At 51.1% G+C, this 12,708-nt stretch overlaps 1 protein-coding gene across 3 annotated transcripts in view; it reads right to left on the bottom strand.

Moving 5' to 3' along the window:
• The window catches only part of MSL2 (MSL complex subunit 2), a 64,811-nt gene that overhangs the window by 26,754 nt on the left and 25,349 nt on the right, over positions 1-12,708 (bottom strand). The gene's annotated exons all lie outside the window — the stretch shown is intronic.

The raw sequence follows: 12,708 nt of genomic DNA on the forward strand, positions 1-12,708 counted from the left end.
TGCAACCAAAGTGGGCATATTTTGGTCCTCAGCAATCTCATGAAGTACACACAGCCTCTTGAAGGTGATACAATATTCAGCAATATCCAGTTTCATTGTATGCAGGACATAACCATTCCCCCATTTGTGGATTTTTGGAGAGGTGGCACTCATTGGTGTGGGGGTGGGTGGGGGGGCGTGTTCTGGTTCTCTATCAACTCCAGTTGGTGCTTCCCCTCTTTTTCCTCCATGGCTAATTTCTGGATCTCTATTTCTTTGTCAGCCTCTATCTGTTTCAGTTCCAAAACTCTCTGGTGTGCAGCTTTTTGCTTAGCATCCTCTGCTTCTATGGCTCTTCAGAGTGCAGCTTCTTGTCTGTCTCAATTTCCAGCTGTTCTTCTTCGAGTGATTGCTCCTATGCCTTCCAGTTAGGTGTGCGCGCCGTGCGTGCACGGCTCTTCGGAAGATTTTTACCCTAGCAACACTCGGTGGGTCGGCTGGGCGCCCCCTGGAGTGGCGCCGCTATGGCGCAGGATATATACCCCTGCCGACCCATCCGCCCCTCAGTTCCTTCTTTCCGTCCGTGACGGCCGTTGGAACAGTGGAGCGCGGCTTAGCTGACCTCCACTTCCCTAGCTACTTGTAGTTTCTCTCGTTTAGTATATAGTTCAGTTGTTTATAGTTGTAGTTAACTTTATTTGTTTGTAGTATAGTATTTATTTTCAGGGGTTCGGGGTTTATCCCCTTCCCCTCACCCGGTGCCGGGTCCGATGCCCGGTCCACAGGGTTTTACACTGCTCGGCCGGCCACAAGCCGATGCCGACAAGAGATCCTCTCCTAAGTGCCTCGAGGAATCTCAACTAACAGATAAGTGCCGCATTTGTGAGGCCTTTAATCCGAGAACAAAGGGGAGCGGGACTTTCGTCTCAAGCAGCTCCTGAGGGAGGCAGCTCTTGCTCCTCCGCTCTCGGTGCCGAGCGCTGGTTAGTCTTCAAGGAGCGCTCCCTCGGCACCGGATCGCCGGTACCGCCAAGGCCTCCCGGCACTGGCCCTCGCTGGCTCCGACGTCCACTCGGCATGGTTCCCTCTCCTGGAGGATGAAGAGGCACAATATACTTGCTGCGTCCGAGCCGCCTGCTCCGCAGCTGAGCGCTATGCTCAGTCGGAGCGCCCGGCACCGATGTCGGCCGCGGCACCGACAATATCCGCACCATTAACTCCGGCCAGGCAAGAACCGTCGAGTCCGGTGCTGGAAAGCTCCCCGGTACGGACCGTGGTCGAGCTCGCTATAAAGCTGCGTCCGAGCTGCCTGCTCCGCAGCCGAGCGCTACGCTCAGTCGGTTCGCCCGGCACCGATGTCTGCCGCGGCACCGACAATATCCGCACCATTAACTCCGGCCAGGCAACAGCCGTCGAGTCCGGTGCTGGAAAGCTCCCCGGTACGGACCGTGGTCGAGCTCGCTATGAAGCTGCGTCTGGGCCGCCTGCTCCGCAGCCCGAGCGCTCTACTACGTTATACTGCCCGGCACCGGTACCTGCTGCGGCACCGACAGTATCAGCACCGTAGACTCCGGACACGCAAGAGCCGTCGAGTCCAGCACCTGAACGCTCCCCGGTGCGAGCTGTGGTCGAGCTCACTATTCCCTCCACGCTGGAAACATTTCCACAGCGAGGGAGTTGATGGCAAGGGCAGAGCCTGCGCTGCTTTAACCCTCGACACCGCCGGTGCGGGTTATATTGTCTATCGGCGAGCCTGTCTTGCTCACGCCACCCTGCGTCAGTACCGCAGAGTGGCACCGTTCCCGATCGCGGTCCCGCAGACGTTCTCGGTCCCGTCACCGATCGAGGTCCCGACGCCGCTCGCAGTCTTGGCACCGTTCTCTATTTCGGTACCTTTAGTACTCGCGGCACCGGTCAGCGTCCCGTTCGCTGGCCTGGTACACTCGGCACCGGTCCCGCTCCCGGCACCGCCCCAGGCACCGAGACTCCCGTAGCCACTCCTGAACATCGAGCCTCGTGCTCTCAGTCGACCGCCTGGCACAGCTCCGGTGGCAGGTCCCGTTCTCGGTACCGGTATGTCTCCCGGTACCGATCCCCGGTGCCGCGTTGAGCGACGTCAGTTAGAGAAGGAGACTCTACCAAAGGCTCTTCAGCTCCTTCAGGGCCATCCAGCCACGCATCAGTGTTGCCACGTGCGGACGCTTCATATGCGCAGTACTCTGTTTTCCGATGTGCCCTCCAGAGTCTTCCAGGTCAGGAGACCTATCAGTGGTCCTTCTAGTCACCTTGGGCGTACTACCACGCCAGAGGCATACCGGTGCTCCCATCTCGCTCCGTTCCGTCGGAGCTCTGGGTGCCAGAGGCGACAATTAGCCGTCCCCCTCCGACCGGTACGGAGCAAGCCCCGGTTCAGCCACTGGGCTTCCAGATCCCACCGGATCAGGAGGTCGTCCAGGAGCGCGAGCCCACACAGGACCCGCTTGTCCCTGGCCTTTCTTCTGCCTCCTCCCCAGATGAGGCGGGGGCAGGAACATACTCCTCGGGCCCTCCTCTGATCGGAACGCAAGTGCATGGTATCATCCAGGGGGTATGAGTACCTATAGGTACATCTTCCGCCCCCCCCCGCCCCGCTCCCTTGTCGTCCAGTCCCTCAATGGGATGGAACGCCATGGCCAGCAGGCACCAGCCCCTAAAGCCAAGGAGGCTAGGCGAATGGTCTTACTGGGCCGTAAGATGTACTCGGTGGGGGCCCTGCCACTTCGTGTAGCAAACTAGCAAGCCCTGCTTAGCCGCTACTATGGGTGGCGGTGGACAAATTTACAGAGTCGGTTCTTCAGAACTCCTCTCAAGAGTTCGATGCCCTCCTGGAACGAAGGAAGAAGCTGGCTAGAGCTTCCCTCCAGGCCTCGTTGGATGCAGCTGACTCCGCTGCCACGACCCTGGCCTCGGGTGTTGCCATGAGGCGCAGTTCATGGCTCCAGTTATCGAGCCTTCCCTCGCAGCTGCTGTACACTATACAGGACTTGCCCTTCAATGGCAAAGACCTGTTCTCTAAAAAAACGGGCCCTAGGCTGCAAAGCCTGAAGGGCAGCAGGGTCACTTTGCGCTCTCTCTCGGCATGCACACGCTGGTGCTTTAGCGCCGACCTTTCCGTCCCCAGCCTCACCGCTCTTACCCTGCGCCTAGACAAAGACAGGACTTTGCCAGCAGGCGTCACTTACGCGGTCGTAGGCGTCAATCAGGCCCCCAAAGGAGCCAAAATTAAGGTTCTTCTAACCACCAATGGGGCAAAAGCCTACCCATCCTCGTCCCTCTTAGGGACCCCTCTCACAAGCGATTCCGCTTGCAACAGGTGCGGACACTCCCCTTCATCGGAGCTATTCAGGAGGTGCCTAAGGACGAAACCTAATCCGCTGGGCGAAGGGAGGTCTCGGACCTATCCTAGACCTGCGGGACCGCAACAAGTTCACGATGCAGATAAGTTCCGCATGGTACCCATGGGGACCGTCATCCCATCCTTGGATCCCGGAGACTGTATGCCGCCCTCGATATGAAGAGCGCGTATTTTCACGTTGCCATTTCTCTTCCACACATAAGGTACCCCCGGTTGGGGGCCTACCATCGTTTCCAGTATACGGCCCTCCCGGTTGGCCTCTATACAGCCCAAGTGTATTCAAAGTGCATGGCGGTAGTCGCCGCCTCTCTTCGCCACCGTCGGATACACGTTCTCCGTATCTAGACAATTGGCTGATTCGAGGGACCTCCCGGCCCGAGTTACCAGTCCTGTGGGCATCGACACGGACCTATTCCTGTGTCTAGGCCTGATGATCAATAGTAAAATCCACTCTGGTTCCCACACAGGGAATAGAATTCATTGGGGCCATCCTGGACTCCAGTCTCACCAGAGCCTGCTTACCTCAGCCTCGGTTTCATGCGATGGTAACAATTGTACAAGGTCTACGGACCTTCCCGACAACTTTGGCTCGCACTTGCCTAGGTTACCTGAGTCACATGGCTGTCTGCACGTTTGTTTCCAAACATGCCAGGCTTCGCCTCCGTCCACTTCAATCGTGGCTCACCTTGGTGTACCACCCGGACAGAGATAGCATACTCCTGGTCGTCTCGTTCCCCCTGAGCATCCTGGGCTCCCTCTACCGGGAGTCAGCGCCCTCCTTGGTGTATCCAGGCAGGCTGTTCCATTAACCCCTCGGGGACCCTCATGACAGACACCCCATCTCTCGGCTGGGTGCTCACCTGGGTCAGTTTCGCACTCACGGCCTTCGGTCGGCTCAAGAGCTGGCCTTACACATCAATGTCCGAGAGCTGAGAGCAGTCTGCCTTGTATACCAGGCATTTCAGCTGGCGGATCGCCTCAGCAGATCCTTCCTGTCTCACAAGTGGTCATTCCTCTGGACATTATCCATTCCGTTTTTCAGAAGTGGGTCTTTCCCCGCATAGCCCTCTTCGCTCCCGCGAGAGCGAAAAGAGAGAGAAGTTCTCCTCATTCCAAAGCCTCTCCCCGGGCTCAGTTTTGGAGGGGTTTTCTGATGCCGTGGATGAGCCATCGGCTGTACGATTTCCCACAGTTCCCACTGGTTCACAGGGTCCTGCTAAAACTCCGCAGGGACGGTGCACACCTGTTCATGATCGCTCCAGCGTAACCCAGGCAGCACTGGTACACCAGGTTGCTACCCCTGTCGGTAGCCAACCCTATTTCCCTACCTCTTTGCCCAGACCCCATAATGCGGGATCACGGCAAGCTTCACCACCCAGACTTGTATCCCTGCACCTCACAGCATGGCTGCTGCGTGGCTAAACCGATCCGAATTACATTGTTCTGCCTCGGTTCTACAGGATTCTCCTGGGTGGTAGGAAATCTTCCACTCGGTTAACGTATCTGGCAGGGTGGAAGCGTTTCTCCTGCTGCTACGAAACGCACAATGTTTCTCCCGCCGAGGTCCCGATCCATTCCGTCTTGGACTACCTCTGGTCTCTCAAACAGCAGCACCTGGCGCGGTCCTCATTAAGGGCACTCTTGGCAGCCATCTCTCCCTTCCACCCAGCGGAGAGTGGCCGCTCCGTATTCTTACACCTTGTGGTTTCTAGGTTCCTCAAGGGCTGGGAGCGTTATACCCCCCCCAGTTGGCCCCCGCCAAAACCTGGGTCTTCGACCTGGTTCTAACCAGTTTTATGACTGCCCATTCGAGCCACTGACGACATGCTCGCTGACATACCTGTCCTGGGAGACAGTTTTTCCTTGTAGCCTTTCTATCGGCCAGACGAGTCTCCGAGCTTCAGGCGCTCACGATGAACCCGCGGTATACTGTCTCTCTCATGGACAAGGGCAGTGGTGACCACGTCCGGCCTTCCTCCCTAAAGGTGGTGTCAGCCTCTCATATCATCCAGGATATCTTCCTTCCGGTCTTCTTTCCGAAGCCTCGCTTATAGCAAGGAGAGCAACAATTGCCCTCCCTAGACGACTGTAGGGCATCCGCAATCTATATCGAGCGGACAAAGCCCTTTCGTAACGCCCCCAAATCTTCGTCGTGCTGGCATGCCGGACGAGGGGCATGACTGTCTCCTCCTAGAGGATTTCGTCTTCGATGACGTCGTGCATCCGCACCTCCTGTGTTTTGGCCCATGTTCCATAGAGCCACCTTACTTCACATTCCACCAGGGCTCAGGCTTCTCTGCTGCCTTCCTGGCTCATGTACCCTTTCAGGGGAAGTGTCGTGCAACTACCTGGCCCTCGGTCCACACCTTTGCCTCATTGGCCCAAGAGTCCAGAAATGATGCAGCCTTTGGCTCAGCAGTTTTGCATTCTGCAACATCTAACTCCGACCCCACCGCCTACGTAAGGCTTGGGAATCACCTAACTGGAATGCATAGGAGCAATCACTCGAAGAAGAAAAGACGGTTTCTCACCGTTGTAACTGTTGTTCTTCGAGATGTGTTGCTCCTATCCATTCCAGACCCACCCTCCTTCCCCACTGTCGGAGTAGCCGGCAAAAAGGAACTGAGGGGCGGATGGGTCGGCAGGGGTATATATCCTGCGCCATAGCGGCGCCACTCCAGAGGGCGCCCAGCCGACCCACCGAGTGTTGCTAGGGTAAAAATCTTCCGAAGAGCCATGCACGCGCGGCGCGCACACCTAACTGGAATGGATAGGAGCAACACATCTCGAAGAACAACAGTTACAACGGTGAGTAACCGTCTTTTTTTATTACATAAGTCTCATGTATTCTTTTTCCCTCTATTCTGCCTGCAATCTGCACTGCTCCATCTTCTTACTAGTTTCATTCACTCATTTTCCTGCCTTTCTGTCCCTACTTCCCTTTCCCGAAATAAGAAAACAGAAAATAAACTGGTAACTTCTGACTGATCTCCAGCCACCACACTTAAATCTCACTTAAAATTGCCACCAGTGTATGAAGTGCAAATCTCACTCAGAACAAGCAGCTGTGCATATGATCCTGTACGACTACGCCACTGTGATGGGTTTCCCCTGGGGTGCCACCTGGAACTGGGGTACCACTGAGCCCCCTAGCCCACCAGCTTGGGTTCCCTCTCACACTGTACTGTTGTTACAAGCTGCAAAGCCCTCCAGCCTGCACTTTCACCAGCATTCATACAGGTAGGGATACACCCAGCTGCAGTTACACACAGGCTCTCTAACCACCAGCTTCCTAGCCTGGGACCCCAGAGCAGTACCGTCCTGCCGTGGCCAAATCTGGCCAGTATATGGGTATAATGCCTGGTCTGCCTCGCCCTCAATGTGAAGAGAGCAATGCACACTTGTGGTAACCAAGCAGAGATTTCCCCCAAGCACTCCAGTCAAAGCTCACTGGTTTAGATTAAAACAAAACCAAGTTAACTACAAAAGGTAGATTTTAAGTGATCATAAGTGATAGCAAACAGATTAAAGCAGATTACCTAGCAAATAAACAAAAATTTAACCTAATCTTAATATACTAGATAGATTGGATATAAATAGCAGATTCTCACCCTAACTGATGGTACAGGCAGACTTGTAGATTGTTAAGGCACAAGCTACAGTTGGCTTTGCAGCTTGGAATCCCCAGGTGTTTCATACACAGGTTAGAAATTCCTTTAGCCTGGGTCCAGCACTTCCCCCAGTTCTGTATTTGTTCCTCAAGTGTTTCCCAGAGTCTTCTTGTGCGGGGAGTGAAGAACCACAGATGTCATGACTGCCTTATATAGCTTTTGCATATGGCGGGAACCCTTTGTTCCAAAGCTTAGTTCCCAGACCAGTCTGTGGAAAAATACTGACATCTCAAGATAGAGTCCAGCATCACGTGGCCTGGTCACATGTCCTTGTAGAGACACAACAGCCATCACTCACAGGCTGTCTGTAGTGTTCTCAGGAAGGCCCACCAGGTGGGAGAAAAGTAAGGCAACATTTTAGTCATGGGTATTTTTAGTAAAAGTCATGGACAGGTAGGGTGACCAGATGTCCCAATTTCATAGGGATAGTCTGAATATTTTGGGCTTTTTCTTATATAATTGCCTATTACCCCCCAGTTCCCATCCTGATTTTTCACACTTTCTATCTGGTTACCCTATGGACAGGTCACGGACAGTAAACAAAAATTCATGGACTGTGACCTGTCCATGACCTGTACTATATACTCCTAACTAAAACTTGGGCTGGGGTGCCGTGGGTGCTGGGGGGAGCCACGGTGCTAGGGGAGCGACTGGGGTGTGTGTGTGCAGGTGCTGGGAGGGGCAGGCAGTGGCACGTGGCCCAGGACCTCCACTGTTGCTTGGAGGTGGGGAGGGTTGGCGGGGCTGGCAGGCTCCCTACCCAGCTCCATGTGGCTTCCCAGAAGTGGCTGGCATGTCCCCGCAGCAATTAGGGCGAGGGAAGGCCAGGGCAGCTCTGCAGCTCTCATTGGCCGGGAATCATAATCAATGGGAGCTAATGGAGCAGTGCCTGCAGGCAGGGGCAGCGCGCAGAGCTCCCATCCCCTCTGCCTAGGAGCTTCAGGGACATGCCGGCTGCTTCTGGGGAGCCCCCCCCCCAGTGTAAGCACCGCCCTGCACCCCAACCCTCTGCCCCAGTCCTGAGCCCCCTCACACACAAACTACTGCTGCTGCTGCTCGGGGAAGATGGGGGCACGGTGGCCCGAGACTGCCCCAGCAGTAGCCAGCGCAGCTGGCCCAGGGGTAACCTGGAGCCAGCCACACCGAGTGTTGCAGAAATCATGGAGGTCCATGACAGACAGGCAGCCTTAGAGTTAAGCTTCTCCTGAGGCCTATTGTTCTTTCTAATGGCCTATTAACCTGAATAGGCCCTTTACCACCAACTATTGAGACTGAAAGCATCTTGTCTAGTGGGCGCTACCCAAGTGTAACTACATTTGAAGTACAGATACATATTCAGTATTTATAACTTCAGATGCAAGAATGATACATGCATACAAATAGGATAATCATATTCAGCAAATCATAACTTTTCCAATGACACCTTGCATGACTTATCTTGTACAAAATGCATCATAATTTTGTCATAATCCTATTATAATATCGCTGTGAAGAATATGGGGTGCAGTGTCACAGTGTTGCCTTGTATATCAATGATATATACTCTTGCATTGGGGCTGAGATGGATATAGGAGATAAACTTGTTGAAAGTCTCTGGGTACAGACAAAAGAGGTAAAAAAACAAGGGTGATGTCATGGTAGGGGTCTGCTATAGACTACCTAACCAGGAAAGAGTAACAAAATCATCCAAAGCACAGGACTCAGACAAACAAAATCAATGAAAATGTAATTAATTGAAGTAGAATAAGCATCAAGAACTTTTAGGCAGCTGCTCCGAAGAGAAGTTCCTTTGTGCACCGTGGCTGGAAAGGGACATAGCATTTTAAGGCCCCTGACATACCTGTATTTAGGGTTCTCTCAATACATTTTTGGTGGCCTCAGAATGCAGCCATCAACTTTTGCCGATGGCCATTTTGACAATTTTTCCTAAAATATTTAAATTAGCTATAGGACAAACAAATAAATATGCACACAGACATGTCAAAATCATTGTAATTTATTTATCTAGGGTTTTGTTTGCAGACTCAATAATAAAAATAATGTAGTTGTCTCTATTCTTTACTGGAGCTAAACAGAAAATAAACAAATAAATTGCTTTGCATGTCCTTGTGTTTTCTGGTTGTTGTTTCTTTTGCTTTTTTGGTTGCTTGTATTTTTTACACTTTACACTTGTAAGTCTGCTAGCCAGTTGGGAGGCACTGAAAAGTAATATCAACAAACATACAAATACCACTTTTCAGAGCAGACTTACTCAGCCCCAGCAAGCCGAGGGAGAAATTAAGCCCTGGATAGGGAGGTGGGTAGGGAGGCAGTGCAGGCCAGGGGTGATGGGGGGGGAGGGGGGATGCTTTGCAGCCGGGGAATGCAGTGGAGACTGGCACCTGAAGCTGGAGGCCGCCACCCCGCAGCTGGGGGCCAGAGCCTACCACCCAAGGGCTGAAGCCGGAAACCTAGGCGTCAGAGAGATAGAGTCCGGGGATTTCTGTTATACAGAGCAAAATCAATATTATAAACAAAAACAAGTTTCTGCCATTTTGAATGCAAAAATGAGCCATAGATAGATATAGATACACACACACACACACAGAGAGAAAATAGTATAAACAACAAAGGAACAGGCAAACAAAGAGGTCATTTACAGATGCTGAGAGGTCTGTCTGAAAGATGAACACATGGGTAACAAGAAAAGATTAATAAGGTCCAGATAACCATGCAAATGTCATTTTCTCCAAATGCTGATTTCATAAGCATGGCACTAATTCACTAAAGATCACATCTCAAAGCGAGATAATCTGGATAAAAGTCCAGATAAAAGCCTACAATGGCTTTAACAATTTGCTTTCTGAGCCAACACCACTCCACTTTCCACAAGCAAACAATGGGTAGATGGGAAACAGAGCTGAACCATCAGCAGGACATTGATGAAACCATCCTAACGATAACATTTCAGACTTGTCGAAGACAATACTGAAACACCACGTGTACCCCATTTGAATTAAAAACTATATTGAACTAAACTAGAAGTTTCTACTTCAAAAGGTCAGCCACTGTGAAATGTTAAGCAGAACTGAAGAATTTGTCTACACATCAGTTTCACTTAAAGGAAAAAAGAATTTTAATAGATATATTTTCTTTTACCAAATGATGACTTGACTTTCCTCAGCTAAATACATCTCAGAAAGTATGTATACGAGTTTAAAAACCTGTAAATTACTTAAGTCAGAACTGTCCAACATCCTGCCTACTTGATGTATCTGCAGTCCACATGGCACATTCACATTCTACAGAATGCAAAGTTCAGGTTATATAAAAAAAGGTACAATTTTGTAGCCTCAATCCTCCATCAGGCAACATGCAGATACAGTGCTGCACCCATGGGGAGCCCCATATACTTCACTGGGGCTCTGCATGAGAGCATAGGTCTGCCTACTACACAAAACAGGATGGGGGCCTTACTTTGTTATAAATGTAAGAAACAAGCAGCACTACGCAATGCACTATGGGAATGTCAAATGATACATTTACTTTGTAACCACAGAATCATAGAAATGTAGGGCTGGAAGGGACCTCGAGTGGTCTCTAGTCCAGCGGTCCCCAACCTTTTTGGCACCAGGGACCGGTTTCGTAGAAAAAAAAATTTCCGCGGACCTGTGGGATGGTTTTGGGACAATTCAAGCGCATTACATTTATTTTTGTACTTTTATTTCTATTATTATTGTAATATATAATGAAATAATTATTCAACTGACCATAATGCAGAATTAGTGGGAGTCCTGCCCCCTATCTGACCCCGACCCACTTCCTGCCCCCCCGACTGCCCGCCCCCCCTCAGAATCCCCAACCCATCCTGCTCCTTGTCCCCTCACCATCCCCCAGAGACCCCCACCACCCTGGGACCCCACCCCTGTCCCCTGACTGCCCCAACCCCTATCCCCCCCCGCTGAGTCCTGACAGACCCCCCCGGAACACCCACAATCCAACCCCCCCAATTCCCTGCCCCCTGACCGCCCCCCCAACCTCCGCCCCCTCTCTGTGCCCTGACTGTCCCCAGGACTCCCTGCCTCTTAGCCAACCCCCCTGGCCCCAGCCTCTTACCCCCGGCTCCCTCCTCACCCGGAGCCTCAGAGCCTCGCCCGACAGCTGCAGCGTGTCTCCAGCGGGACCTGAGCTCCGTCCCGCTCAGAGCCACATGGTGAGGGGGCGGGGCTGGGAGCTCCACGCTGAGCGGAGGCAGCTGAGCTCAGCCCGGAGCTCACAGCCCCGCCCCCCTCACCACGCGGCTCTGAGGGGGCGGGGCTCAGGGCCCCCGCCGGAGACACGCCTCTTGATGTGCTAGGGGTCGGTTCGCGGCCCGGTTCCTAACAGGCCGCGGACCGGTACCGGTCCGCGGACCGGGGGTTGGGGACCCCTGCTCTAGTCCATCCACTCACGCTGAGGAAGGACCAAGTATATCTCTGAGGAGTGTTTGTATAACCTGTTCTTAAAAACCTCCAGTGATGGAAATTTCACAACCTCTCTTGGTAAGCGATTTCAGTACTTAACTACCCTTAGAGTTAGGAAGTTTTTCTTAATATCTGACCTAAATCCAGGGTGGATAAAAGTCAATGATTTACAAAAAAAATCTTTTTTTTTATAAAATGTTTGTTGAGGAAAAAACTTATCTAAAGATAATTTTAATTAAGATACATTATAGCTCAAAGATATCTCATCATGGAATAGGGATTATAAATTCTAATTCTATAGTAGGAGACAATATATTCACGTAATGTTTAAGAAAATTTTTGTAAATGAGTTCCAATAGTTCATGGATTAGGGACCCAATTTTATGGGGTACCAGGGACTTCTGTATAGATTATTTAGGTTAATCTTTTTATTTACCCAATGGGACTCAGTGCTCAGTCTAGAAGATACCATCAGAGATGCTTAGCTTTGCAGTTCTCAAACTGTGGATTTGTGATCCAGAGATAAAAACATTTTTGCTGTTAACAAGCTATTAAATAAATAAATATGTAGAGGTGAGAAATAACAGACCTCAACCCTATTGTCCCTCTGCAAATTTGTGTACACAGAGTCAATCCCTTACCTCTCTCTAAAAGTGCAGTTTCAAAAAGTTCAATGAATAGACAGGCAGTAGAAACAAAAGTGAAACTGTTTGAGCAGCATATTCCAGAAGTCTAGAGGTCTTTCTGAGTGTAGCCTTCATTGATTTGAGATCTATCATACCATTCTCTCACTAGAAGGGAAAACCTATAATGGCAGCAGGCCATAAAAGAGACCCAGTTTGGGAATATTTTAATGAAGTTCTTCTACCTGTGGGTAAGACGGGCATGCGTGCAAAATGCAAACAGTGCAACAAGGAAATGCAAGGCCTGGTTTCCCAAATGAAACAACATCATGAGAAGTGTTCCTTCTCAGGAGGAAGCTGCGTTGAAGATGGTGAAAGGAACATGTCTGAACATGCAGAGGATATTCAGGTTAGTAAACTTGTTTATTTCATACTTCTTTCTTAAGGACTGCCTGTCTTCCTTCTGGACTAGTCTTGAATTCTCATGTTTGAGCAAAAAATATAGTTGTTACTCTATGGTGCTATCATCACATAGCCACAGTATATCATCTGTAGCAAAAAGAAAAAAAAATCTCTTCATCCAGAAACAACCATAATCA

This window comes from Mauremys mutica, chromosome 9, assembly GCF_020497125.1.
Source record: "Mauremys mutica isolate MM-2020 ecotype Southern chromosome 9, ASM2049712v1, whole genome shotgun sequence".
Taxonomy (NCBI): domain Eukaryota; kingdom Metazoa; phylum Chordata; order Testudines; family Geoemydidae; genus Mauremys; species Mauremys mutica.